The following is a 14157-nucleotide window of genomic DNA, read 5'->3' as shown; positions in this document are numbered from 1 at the left end:
TTTATTCAGTTGTATACGCGTAACCACCGTTGAATTCTTGTTCAAAATGTCTAAATTACAAATTTGGCATTGTATAAGTTAAAACAGGCGTTTCGAAAATGATAATATCTATTTTTTACTTCTATATAATTTCCTTCCTACTTTAAATATCTGCTTTAATTTCGTACCATGCACTAAATTCATAAATAAAACATTTTTCCTGTTCTTATTCTTGCTGTGCTCTTTTTTTTACAGATTCAAAAGAGGACTAAAGCTCTTTTAAATTTGGTTGGGAGAAAGAATTTTAAATATTCTACAGTGTAAACAAAAAACTGAATTTAATGTAATCCTTCACAATCTCAGGAACTCAACAGACCCCATTGTTCGTGATATTCCATCAGAGAATTGAATGAAAAGCATTAATAGTGAACATGAGATAACTTCGTTTTTCGTGCCTCTGAATTTTGAATTTTAAATAAGATGTCAAAACTTCGCCTTTGCTGTTGAATGATGCAAAAAAAGTTTAGAATATTAAAGGAAGGAAATGTTCAGAAACAGAGATATTCCCAAGACAGTGCAATCATCCACATTTGTTCGTTTTTAAAATTATGGAAAACTAAAATAAATGAGTTTACGGAAAAATCTGAAATTGCTGATCCAGCAAATTATTACGGCTTAAATTTCCAAGCGCCACCTCTTTGTGTATGCGCCTCAATCATAGGCAGTGCAATTGCGCTGCCTAAGTAAAGAGCGATGTGGACACAACGTATTTTTTTTTGGCCTCGGTCAGGGCACCTCGTATCGAAGGACTTGTCGAAAAAGATACTTCAAAAAGGGCTCACTCGATTGCAAATTGAAACGGCTAGTGCTCTTTTTAACGGTCAAAAGTGATAGCAGGACAATTAACCCCCCCCCCCCGCACGCCCACCATTTCCCCAAACCCATTCAATCAAAATTTAAAAATAGCAGTTTTGTTCAACGTAGTTGAAAGGTCCAGAAATTATATATTTGCAAGATGAAGACCCCCCCCCCATAGCCCTCAGGGCAAGTGTTGTAAGTTATGTAAATTAAGGTTTATATAGAAAGGGTGATCGTATGAAATTCGGAGGTGGCTCATTGGATTACTAATCAGAATTTTTAGTGCCCTTTTCGAGATTCAGAGTGATCAGAGGGTTGATACCCCCCCCACACACAAACACACATACCTCGTATTTTTCCGAAAATCATGTGATAGAAATTTTGAGATGGCCATTTGTTGTCGTAGAAGCTTCGAAAAAGACTCATTCGATTGGAAATTGAAAGGGTGAGTGCCCTTTTTCATAGTCAAAAGTGATTGGAGGGCAAAAAGCCCCTCTCCCATGCCCACAATTTCCCCAAGCATATCCAATCAACATTTTTGAGACAGCCATTTTGTTCAACTTAATTGAAAGGTCGGAAATTATTTTTTTGAGGATAAAACCTCCCCCCCACAGCCCTCAAAGCAACGATTATAAATTATGCCCTGGGGGCATATAAGGTATATAGAAAACGTGATCGCAAAAGCTCTGGAATTGGTCTATTGGAATGGAAATCAGATGTTCTGGTGCCCTTTTTAAGATTCATAGTGATCAGAGGGTGGATACCCCCCCCCCACACACACACACACCTCATATTTTCCTAAAATGAATCTGATAGAAATTTTGAAATGGTCATTTGTTGTTGTAGAAACTTCGAAAAGAGCTCATTCAATTGGGAATTGAAAGGGTCAGTGTTCTTCCTAATAGTCGAAAGTTATTGGAGGGCAACTAACCCCCCAACGACGCCCACTATTTCCTCAAACGCATTGAATCAAAATTTTGAGATAGCCATTTTGTTTAACATAGTTGAAAGGTCCGAAAATTATGTCTTTGAGGATTGCAACCCCCCTACAGCCCTCAGGGCAAGGGTTGTAAGTTGTGCCATAAGGGCATATAAGGTATATATAGAAAGGTTGGTCACAAAAATTTTGGAGGGGGCTCATTGGATTGCTAATCAGAAGTTCTAGTCCCCTTTGTTAAGATTCAAAGTGATCAGAGGATGGATACCCCCCTCGCACCTCATATTTTCCCGAAATGCATCTAATATAAATTTTGAGATGGCCTTTAGTTGTCTTAGAAACTTCAAAAAGAACTCATTCAATTGGTAATTCAAAGGGCTAGTGCTGTTATTAATAGTCGACAGTGACTAAAGGGCAACTAACCCCCTCCCTCCCACACCCACCATTTCCAACAACCCGTCCAATCCAAATTGTTATATATTCATTTTGTTCGACGCACTTTAAAGGTTCGGAAATTATGTCTTTGGGGATGAAAACCTCCCCAGAGCCCTCAGGACAAGGGTTATAAATTATACCCCGGGGGTATATAAGGTATATATAGAAAGAGTGATCGTATAAACTTCCACAGGGGCTCACTGGGCTGGTAATCAGAAGTTCTAGTGCACTTTTTAAATTCAAAGTGATCAAAGGGTGGATACCCCCATTCCCCACGCCTCGTATTTTCCCGAAATACATCTGGTAGAAATTTATAGATGGCCATTTGTTGTCGAAGAAACTTCGAAGACAGCTCATTCGATTGTAAATTGAAAAAGGCAGTTTCCGTTTTAACATTCAAAAGTGAATGGGGGGCAACTAACCCCTCTCCCACGCCCACAATTTCCCCAAACACATCCAATAAAAATTTTGAGATAGCCATTTTGTTGCAATGAAAGGTCCAGAAATTATGTCCTTGATGATGCCAGCCTACCCCACACAACCCGCAGGGCAAGAGTGTTAAGCTACGCCCTAGGGGCATATAAGGTATATATAGAACGGGTAATCGTATAAAATTCGGAGGAGGCTCATTGAGTTTTTAATCAGAAGTTCTAGTGCGATTATTAAGACTCAGAGTGATGGGAGAGTCAACTCCTCCCGTCCACACCTCATATTTTCCCAAAGAACATCTGATAGAAATGTTTGGAAGGCCATTTGTTGTCGTAGAAACTTTGAAAACAGCTCATTCAATTGGAAATTGAAAGGGTCTAAAGTGTCCCGTTTTAATAGTCTAAAGTAATTGGAAGGCAAGTACCCCTTCCCTCGCCCGTCATTTCTCCAAACACATCCAATCCAAGTTTTTAGATAGTCATTGCATTCAAAGTAATTGAAAGGACCGGAAATTACCTCTTTGATGATGACCCACCACAGCCCTCAGGGAAAGGTAAGTTATGCCCTTGGGGCATGTAAGGTATAAATAAAAAGTGTGATCATATAAACTTTGGGGGGGGGCTTGTTGGATTGTTAATCAGAAGTTTTATTGCCCTTTTTAAGATTCAGAGTAATCGGAGGGTGGATAACCCCCTCCAAAAAAAGCTCTTTTCCAATAATGCATCTGATAGAAATTTGAGACTGCCATTTGTTTCCGTAGAAACTTCAAAAAACGCTCATTCGGTTGGAGAACGAAAGGGCTAGTGCCCTTTTTATTACTCAAAAGTGATTGGAGGGTGACAATCTCCCCCCCCACGCCCATCAGCTCTCAAAACACATCTAATCAAAATTTGATCTTTATTTTGCTCAGTGTAGTTGAAAAGTATGGAAATTATGTCTTTGGCAGCCCCCATACCTTCTCAAGACCAGAACATAATTTGTATTTTACCGAAAAAAATGGTTGTGTATTGTCAGTTTAGTATACATATTCTGATATATATTCCTTAAAGTCTTATTAAATTTTACTTTATTAAAGTTAAGGAAGTTGAAATTTTTTAAACGTATTTTGCGTATTTAAATCATACAATAAATAACCGAGTCAAACTCAAAACGAGCAAAAATTAGCAGGAGTAGGGCTGGCAACCTCAATGGCTTCTCAAGACCAGAATATAATTTGCACTTTATTGAAAACTTAATACATTTAAAAAGTTATCACTTTGTTTTTTATTTGTTAAAAATCTTTTACTAGATATATGAAGGGAGAAGTCCTCCCCCTTACACTCTAATTATAGCCCGAGTTTCTGGTGCCCTTTTTAAGATTAGTAAGAAATGGAGGGCAAGCAGCCCTTCTCTCAAGCTCATTCATTTTTTAAGCGCATCCAATCAAAATTTTTAGACAGCATAGTAGAACAGTCCAGCAACTATGTCTTTAGAGATATTAGGCAAGTCACCCCCCCTACAATTATGCAATTGGCTCATTATGCTTTAAAACTAAATGTTGCTTTAAAATAAATCAAAAGGCATTGTTTTAAATGGTTGCCAATAAGACGCCTCAGCAACATATTGAAAACGACTGGGGGTGTTAAGTTGAAACTTTTGGGGATACTACTATCACTACATCTGCTCTTACAGTTTAAATAACTAAAAAGAGTGTAAGTGTATCGAGGTTGCAAAGAGCATAGATAGAATGTTTTGGGTATGATATTAAGTTTTGTTTGTTAGGTCAAATTCAGAAGCTATAAAATTAAACTAAAAAAATATTGCTTGTGTAGGATTAAAAATTGCTCAAAAAGTTTCTCCGACATATAAATATTATCACTGTTGTTGAGTAGTTTACAAATATAATATTTAAAAAAAAAATTTGCTGTCTCTAGGGCTGGAACAATCTACCCTTATCCGCAAACAGCCTTCAGTATAGATATCAGCCATTTTCATTATAAGATACTTTTGTGTTGTTTTTTTTATCTATATGTTTCTTTAAATATATTAGAAGATACTTTTGTGTTGTATTTTTTTATCTATATGTTTCTTTAAATGTATTTATAATGAACTCAGTTTCTTAAAGGGCTCTGATTGGTTGTTTAAAACATAAAACAAATAAGACGTCAAGAATATATGCAACCAGATTTTATTCTGGTTGGGTTTCTCTTAGTTCTGAAACATTCCTTAGACTTTTCAACATGAAACCCTTAGCCCATCTAGAGATATTACACTTACATCCTTTTGATAGCATGGATGTACATAGTATCTTTTGATTTATAAGTACCCCTCAAAGCTCCCTGAAGTTTTCAAGTTTATATCATTAGGCGATCTTAGATACTACAGATATGCCATTTTGACAACCTGGATGCAGATAGTGTCTTTTAATATAGTTCAAAATCTTCCTCGGTATTCCCTCAGTGTTTCACAATAATACCCTTATTCGTTCGTGGGACATTTTAAATGCTCCTTTTTGACAATATGGATGAATATAGGGTCTTTTTACTTAGTTCAATATCCCCGCAACATACCCTGAAAGAGTTAACTTAATATCCTTTGTGGTTCCTGAGACATTGCAGACGCACCATGTTGACAACCGGGATCTATATGGTGTCTTTTAATTTAGTTCAACATACGTTGAAAGTTTCAATTTAAGATATCTAGAAGATGCTGTCTTTTGATTTAGTTCAAAAGTGAATTCAGCAGTTCGTTCTCATTCAGCAGTCAATGAATGAACTTGTTTGAGTGCATTTAACCTAGCGCAGCAAATGCTATGTAATGTTTTTGACTCTGTGAATACTCGTGATAGCTTGAAATACCTTTAATTAACAAATTAAATTGATAAACTATCATTTTTTATTGATAGTATCAGCAAAAGAATTAGGATGTAAATATTATCTATTCCTAAGATATTACTGTTACACCCTTTTGACAACCTGCATACAGAGAGCGTGCTCTGATTCAGTTCATCTTCCCTCCTCAAAATTTCTTGAAAATTTCAGCTTCATGCCTTTAGGCATAGTTGTAATAGTAGTCACAGTAGTAGTATCGATATTACTAGTAATAGTATTAAATAGCTGTTGTACTACTAGCAGCAGTAGCATTAACCTATTGTCTATTGATCAGTTGAACATCCCTTTTATCAAGTCCTGGTGTTTCAAACTTAAGACAATTACCCATTGCAATCACATTGCTAATATGTCCTTTTGATACCCTGTATGCTTATATACTTCTTGAAATTTTCCTCTTATAGCTGTTTGCCCTATAAGTATTTGCATTAGAAGGAGTAGTAGTTCTAGTAGTAGTAAATGTAGCAGTAACAGTAGTATTAGCAGTACTGTGCACATATTGCCCTTTGGTAACATGATCTTCCCTTTAAGTATTCTCTGAAAGTTTCAACTTAATTCTCTAATCAACTATTGAGATACACTATTTTGACAACTTGCAAGCACATAACGTCTTTTGACTTAGTTCAAATTTCCCCTTAATACTGTAAATGGAGTAGTGTGGTAGTAGTAGTGGTGGTAATTGTAGTAGTTTTGATAGCATGTACATATTGGCTTTTTGATCATCTCCATTATCCTTTTCTGAAATTTTCCGAATTAATATACTCAGTTATTCCTGTGTTGTACCCTTTTGACAATCCGTATACACATAACGTGTTTTAATTTTGTTCAAAACTCCCTTCAACATTCTCTGAATGACCTACCTGAATACCCTTCATCTTCCTGGAAAGTAAAGTTCAGACGTGCATACCTTTCTCAATAATATATATTATGCGCAAACAATGGACGAATTGAACTTACAACCCTTGTCCTGAGGACTGTGGGGAGGTTAACATCCCCAATACTGGATCTTTCAACAAGGCTGAACAAAATAGCACTCTTAAAATTTCGATCGAATATGTTTTGGGGAATGATTGGCTTGGGGGGGGGGCTAATCTATTCACTTCAGACTCTTAAAAGTTGACTCTTAATTACGTTTAATGTATTTAACTTTTTTAACTCTAATAAATAAAAAACTTATTACAACTTCAAGGAAAAAATATCAGTACATGTATAGCCTACTAATCTGGCAATCAATAGCCATTTTTTCAGTAAAGTGCAAATTATACTCTGGTATTGAGAAGGTATGGGGGCTGTCAAAGACATTATTTCAAGACCTTTCAACTACGAAGAACAAAAATACCTATTTCAAAATTTTGATTTGTTGTGTTTCGGGAATTGATGGGTGTTGGAGGGGGGGGGGGGCTTGCTGCCCCCTAATCATTTTTGGTACTAGCACTTTCGATCTCCAATCAAATGAGCCTTTTTCGAAGTTTCTACGACAACAAAGGGCCATCTCATATTTTCTATCAGATGTATTTGGGGAAAACACAAAGTTTGGGGGGGGGAGAGTATTCACCCTATGTTTACTTTCAATCTCAATAGGGACACTAAAACTTTTGATTGCCAATCCAATGAGCCCCCTCCAAAGTTTATACAATCACGCTTTCTATATAAACCTTATGTGCCCCCAGGGTATAACTTATAATCCTTGCCCTGAGGGCTGTGTGTGGGGGGAGGGTGGTGTCATCCTCAAAGACAACATTTCTGGACCTTTTAATTACGTTGAACAAAATGGCCATCTCAAAATTTTTATTGGTTGAGTTTGAGAAAATGGTGGGCGTGGGAGGTGGGTTAGTTGCCCTCCAGTCACTTTGGACTATTAAAAAGGGCACTAGTCCTCTCAATTTTCAATTGAATGCGCTCTTTTAGAAGTTTCTGCGATAACAAATGGCCATCTAAAAATTTCTATCAGATGCATTTCGGGAAAATACGAAGTTTGGGGGGTTTATCCATCCTCCTATCCCTCTGAATCTTAAAAAGAGCACTAGAACTTCTGATTACCAAACCAATGAGCCCCTTCCAGAGTTTGTATGATCACTTTTTGTATAAATACCTTATATGGCCCCATAGTATAACTTATAACCTTTACCCCGAGGGCTTTGAAAGGGTTGTCATCCTCAAAGACATAGTTTCCGGACCTTTCATTTACGTTGAACAAAATGGCTATCTAAAAATTTTGATTGTATATTTTTGGGAAAGTGGTGGGTGTGGAAGGGGAGCTAGTTGCCCTCCAGTTACTTTCAACTATTAAAAAGAGCACTAGTCCTTTCAATTTCTAATCAAATGAGCCTTTTTCGAAGTTTCTACGACAACAAATAGCCATCTCAAGTTTTTACCAGATGCATTTCGGTAAAATACGAGGTTTGAGGGGGGAAGGTATCCACCCTGCGATCACACTGAATCTTAAGTAGGTCACTAGAAACTCTGATTACCAATGCAATGAGCCCCCTCCAAAGTTTTTACGATCACCCTTCCTATATATTCCTTATATGCCCCCCAGGGCATAACTTATAACCATTCCCCTAAGAGCTCTGGGAGGGTTGCCATCGTCAAAGACATAGTTTCCGGACCTTTCATTTACGTTGAACAAAATGGCTATCTCAACATTTTGATTGGATGTATTTGGGAAAATAATGGGCGTGGGAGGGGGGTTAGTTGCCCTCCTGTTGCTTTAGACTATCAAAAATGGGGCTAGCCCTTTCAGTTTCCAATCAAAGAGCCTTTTTCGAAGTTTCAATGACAAAACATGGTCATCTCAAAATTTCTAACAGATGCATTTCGGGAAAATACGAGTTTTGGGGGGAGTATCCACCCTCCCATCACTTTGAACCTTAAAAAAGGTACTAAAACTTCTGATTATCAATCCAATTAGGCCCCTCGGAAGTTTATATGTCAACCTTGCTATATGAACCTTATATGCCCCCAGGGTATAACTTAAAACCCTTGTCCTGAGGGCTGCAGGGGGTTGTCATTCTCAAATAAATAATTTTCAAACCTTTCAACTACGTTGAAACAACATGGCTATCTCAAAATTATTATTGGATATGTTTGGGGAAATGGTGGGAGTGGGAAGGGGGTTGGTCACCCTCCAATCACTTTCGACTATTAAAAAGGGCAATAGCCCTTTCAATTTCCAATTGAATGAGTCCTTTTTGAAGTTTCTATGACATCTCCTTCGATACGAAATACCCTGGTCTAAAATAAAAAAAAAAATAATACATTGTGCCCATATCCCTCTTTACTTAGGCAGCCCTAATTCGCTGCCTATGATAGTTTCTGAGAAAAACTATTCCCACTTCCAGGAAATGGAAAGCACCCATGCGAAATTCTGAAATGTTTTACGAGAGAATTGTTGTTCTGCCTCATTTACAGCTTGGACCGTTTTTGATGACCTGAGAATTTCCTTTCCAAAACCAATATGGGGGATTTTATTACTTTTTTCTAATGGTATATCAGCTAATAGAGTGTGATATATTGGCAAAGTGCATTTTTTCCAAGTGTTCTGTCAGTTTTAAACGGACAACAGTCCAGAAAAGGTTCTCATCCAACTCGATCACATTCAACTCAATCATCGTGCATCTCAACCTCCATGCAATTCAACTCTCATTCAACTCATCCCTCACTCAGTTCAACCTCATGCAGCTCATTCCCCGTTTGAATTAACCCTCATTCCAATCAGCCCTTAATCAAATTTTTATCTCACAATGAATTGCTCGTAGTCTGCAATAATACCAAATAACACTTTTTTGGGACCTGATTTTGGTCATAGAATGATTCCGAAAAATTACTTCCAATTTATAAAAATTCTGAGATTAGCCAAATATCCAAGTTCGTCAGGTTTTCTATTTATTTGTTAGCTGAAAAATAACCATTTATTCTGTTTCTTTCTGAGTATATTAATTGCTAAGGCTATGTTTGCATTCCAGCCCTCACCTTCCTAATGCCTGGAAATAGTCCTGGGCTATACACAAAATTTTGACGATTTCGTTGGTTTATATTAGTTTCTTTTGTACTTATTTTCCATCAACAGTTGGTTCATAATGGCAAATAACATCATTCAAAGCACAACATATCAGCAACGTTTTGTGAAGGGCCTAGGGACCTATTAGGGGAGCTGGAACGGAATAACGCAGTACCAATTTTTGTACTTGGAAAGAGCATTTGATAGTAAATTGCGTAGTATATTTTTGTATTGTATCATATTAACGACGCTTCTTGACTACTCAGGTCCCTGCGTCGGCCCTGCAGTGAATTGCTGCAGCATGATTCGATCTCTGGGTCCCGTATTACTAAGCTAAGGTCAAACCCACTGCGCCACCACAGGACGTGTGGTATATTTTTCTTCTATCTTGCTAATTAATTTAAATTTTAACAGATTTGCCGCCAAATGTCGCAAAAACTGAAAAATGGATTAATAAGAAAATGTGCTTTTAGGTAATTCAGTGTGAGGGAGCATATTATGTCTGCCCCCTAACTAAAAAAGTGACCAATGAATTACTGTAGGCACAAAAACATGTCACGAATTGTAGCCGAAGAAAGAGAAAATATATGCTGACACATAAAATGCTTTACATTATCCACATATAAAACGTTTTCTTTTTTGGACAAAATGAATTGTTGACCCTCAAATGTGCTATAAATTCGTTGCAATTTAGAAAAAAAAATATTTTATGGCACTTGGTATTTACCAAGTAACATATAACGATCACAATTTCTGTCGGTCTGTCGGTCCTCGATTTGCTAGTTCAGGCAATTCCAGATAAGCTAGGACGATCAAAGTAGGCAGGCGTATCAGGGACCAGACCAGAGTAAATTAGAAATGGTATATTCCTCAATTCAACAATATGGGGGGAGGGGGAGTGGAGGGGCGGTTAATTCGGAAAAATAAAAAAAGGTGTATTTTCAACTTACGAATGGGTGATCGTATCTTAATGAGATTTTATATTTAGAAGCATCTCGTGCTTTAGAGCTCTTATTTTATATTTCGAACAGATCCAGTGACATTGGGGGGGGGGCTGGAGGGGGAAACCGGATATCTTGGAAAACGCTTAGAGTGGAGGGATCGGGATGAAATTTGGTGGGAAGAATAAGAACAAGTCATATATACGTGATTGAAATAACCAACCGGACCCACTCTCTTTGGAGGAGCTGGGGGGATTTCGGTGCTCTGGTGAGTACGTTGCTTTTGAACGTGCTAGGACGATGAAAATTGGTAGCCGTGTCAGAGACCTGCACAAATTGACTTGACAACAGTCTTTACCTCGATTCAACCATCTGGAGGGGGGCTGAAGGGATGGAAAATCGTGAAAATTGAGGTATCTTGATCTTACGAATGGGTTATCGGATCTTAATGAAATTTGATATATAGAAAGATCTTATGTCGTTTTCAATTCAAATCGGATCCAAGGACATAGGGGGGTGGAGGGGAGAAACGTGAATCTTGGAAACTGGAAATCTTAGGAAACGCTTAGAGTGAGAGATCGGGATGAAACTTGATGGAAAGAATAAGCACAAGTTTTAGATACGTGATTGACATACGTAGACCAGATCCACTCTCTTTGGAGGAGTTGGGGGGGGATTTCCAGTGCATTGGCGAGTTTGGCGCTTCTGGACGTGCTAGGACGATGGAAATTGGTAGGCGTGTCAGGGACCAGCATAAATTGACTTGATAACAGTCGTTTTCCCCGATTCGATCATTTGGGGGGCTGAAGGGAGAGGAAAAATTAGAAAAAAAGAGTTGTTTTTAACATAAGAATGGTTGATCGGATCTTAATGAATTTTGATATTCAGAAGGATATCGGGTCTCAGACCTCTTATTTTAAATCTCGACCGACATTAAGCCTCTAACCAATTTATACCGCTTTTTTTTCCTTTCTTCACCAATTTTCTTTCCTTTTAAACCAATCTGTTGATTCTTAGAATCTCACTGGAGCTCATGCCATGTGAGCTCTTGGCTCTTCCGATCTGGACACAAGTACGATATGAGCTCTTAGCTCTTGTTAGTTGTAAATTTATTTATTGCATGGAGATTCAGTTAAATGAGCTTGACTTTGATGGGGTTGAGTTAAAGGGGGGTTGAGACCATTTGGATTGAATTGAATGAAGATTCAGTTGATTGGGGCTGAGTTTAGGGGGGTGAATTGAACAAAGGTTGAGGTAAAAGAGTTGAGTTTAACGAGGGTTGAATAGCACGCTCTTCCAAAAAAAATACACAAGGTGGAGTTTTGTCTCCTTAGGAGGCTCGTATTTCAGAGGAAGTGGGGCAGATCTCATCAAGGAAAAGCATTTGGATTAGAAAAGGCAGTTATATTTTCATATTTGAAGGTGGAAGACATCAGCACCCCATTTGACATCAATTATTATTTTCGTCAAACAATTGTGTTACAATAGTCAACTTAAAATAGGTTACCAAGATTCACTTAACTTAATTCAATACGCTTATATTGCAGTTGTCTTATTTATTTAAAACACTATCTATACTCCTTTATGAGTCGAGTGGTCTATCTTTCAAGTTATTATGTGGATTTTTCACAGTCTATTATTATTATGCTGTATCTATAAACAATTTACAATATCGAGAGAAACCAAAATTATTTAAAAGTACAATTTTTCGCAAGAAACAAAGAAAAAAAAGGTCCAAGTAAAAAAACTTACCGAGTACTACTTATAGGATATGCCGTAAGATACTAAGACTCTCATTTCCTTGATAATAAAACTGGAATAAGAAAATGTCATTGTAGCTCTCATAAAAGGATGAGCTTAGTAATTTTGGAGAAAAAAAATATAACATCGATGTCACCATAATACAAATAAATCCTCTACGAATAACCCAGTGAAAGATAAAAATGGATATTGTTAACATATTCTTTGAATTGCCTGCTTGGACCTTTTGCAGTAAAAAATGGTCATGTGCCCCAAGAAGTGGTATTAAATGTCAGTTTTTTTATAATAATAAAAATTTACATTGGAAAATGAGGTTAAAAGTTCACGTTGAACACCTCATCTAGATGTGTTACCGTTAAACATATTTGACTGTAAAAACTGTCTTATTTTATCTTATTTTTCACCCACGCGATACATAAAGTAAATATAGTGGAGTAAGAATAAATATATAAAAAAAACACAAAGAGAAAAACAATTACACTCACGAAGTCAACGAAAAAAACGGATAAGAAGGTGGTGAGGCGATAGGCGCGCAGAAGCTGTACTGGAGAGTTTTCTGTGAAGAATCTCCAACTTTAAAGCTGTATCAGGAACTGAAAATTTTCTAACAAGAGTCCGGTTTTTTGTCCAAGGTGGAAGATACAGAAGAAATTTGCAAAATTTGAAATAATTTATCCGAATTCTTTTTAAATTACCATTATTAAGAAGTGGGAAGGGACCTGAAGCATAAAGGACAGAATGATCACAAAAAGTAGAATTAAGTTTGGCCAGCGCACGTCTATTATACTTCCCTTTGTTTGCAGCAATTTTTGCATAACCAATCTGAATCTTTTTGCTTATATCACAAACATACCGTTTGTGATATAAGCAAATTTCCCTTAGAAGAATTATCAGCCAGTAGAGAAGACAGAATCTTATGCGCATGCTGACAACCCACCCCATATCGAAAACTAAATTGGTTCTCACCCTCAATAATATTTTTAGTCAAAAAAGGTAGAAGGATATACTCAAAAACCCTACTAATATTACAAGATAGAGTAATAGGTCGATAGCAGGAACAATCAGTCGGTGACTTTCCCCTTTTTAAAATTGACGAAAACTCTCAGGTAAATATGAAGTACACTGACACATTTGAAAAAGAAGCTGAAAGTGAGATATAAGAAGGGTGCATTCAATCGGCATATGCATCTTAGAAATACCATCCTTATCTATTGAATCAGATTTTAAACTTTTCACAGGATCAATTACGGAAGAAAAAGATATGGGCACTTTATGGCGTTGCGAAAGCGTTGTACTAAAGAGGGGGGGAAGAAGGCGAGTATATACATGCACTGAATAGTTAATCGCTGAAAAAAACGAAAAATAATTTTTATACCAAGCTGAAGGTGGAAGGCAATTATTTGTCATAATTTCATCATTTAACTTGTCAGAATTGATCACTTTTTGCCATTCCTCCCTACTCACAGAGAAGTCCATACCGTGGTAACGTGCCAACCTCAGATAACGTTTATATTTTGGTTTTAGTTTTACGTTTGAGATCAGCGACACACCCAGAACTTGGCCGACCTATTCCATATCTGGAGCCATAGTTTCGCTTTATTTTTTATCGACTTTAAACAAGGGTCCATTGACAAGATAGGTTTTTGTGTTCTTTTACGAATACGTTGCCGAGGTACGGCAGCTTCTTCTGCCTTTCTCATACACATCACAGTTGGTTATAATAACACTCATGTACTTTTTTGCGATTTTTCTCGCGAGCAATTGGTTTCCGATAGATCAATATCCATTGTAAATGTCGCTGAAATTGGCATGTGGCCAGTATCTTGCTCGTTAACATGAACAGAAGCAGAAGAAGAGATAATACTAGGCGAGCAAATAATATGGTCAGTATCACTTGTGCTTCCAGAATGATGAACATATGAAAAATTATGGGATTTGGGCACAACGCGG

General features: G+C 37.2%; 1 protein-coding gene and 1 long non-coding RNA gene across 3 annotated transcripts in view; one reads left to right on the top strand and one right to left on the bottom strand.

Moving 5' to 3' along the window:
• The window catches only part of LOC136032938 (uncharacterized), a 212308-nt gene that overhangs the window by 146901 nt on the left and 51250 nt on the right, over positions 1-14157 (bottom strand). For both annotated transcript variants that reach the window (XR_010618812.1, XR_010618813.1), the window contains one exon: positions 12199-12259. This is a non-coding gene — a long non-coding RNA (uncharacterized LOC136032938). The remainder of the gene's footprint in view (positions 1-12198; positions 12260-14157) is intronic.
• LOC136032937 (protein shisa-3-like) overlaps positions 1-14157 on the top strand; it is an 83559-nt gene that overhangs the window by 32756 nt on the left and 36646 nt on the right. The window lies entirely within an intron of this gene.

This window comes from Artemia franciscana, chromosome 11 (genome assembly GCF_032884065.1).
Source record: "Artemia franciscana chromosome 11, ASM3288406v1, whole genome shotgun sequence".
In the NCBI taxonomy this organism is placed as follows: Eukaryota; Metazoa; Arthropoda; class Branchiopoda; order Anostraca; family Artemiidae; genus Artemia; species Artemia franciscana.
Note: the sequence above shows the minus strand (reverse complement) of the source record. Positions and strands in the feature narration are given on the sequence as shown.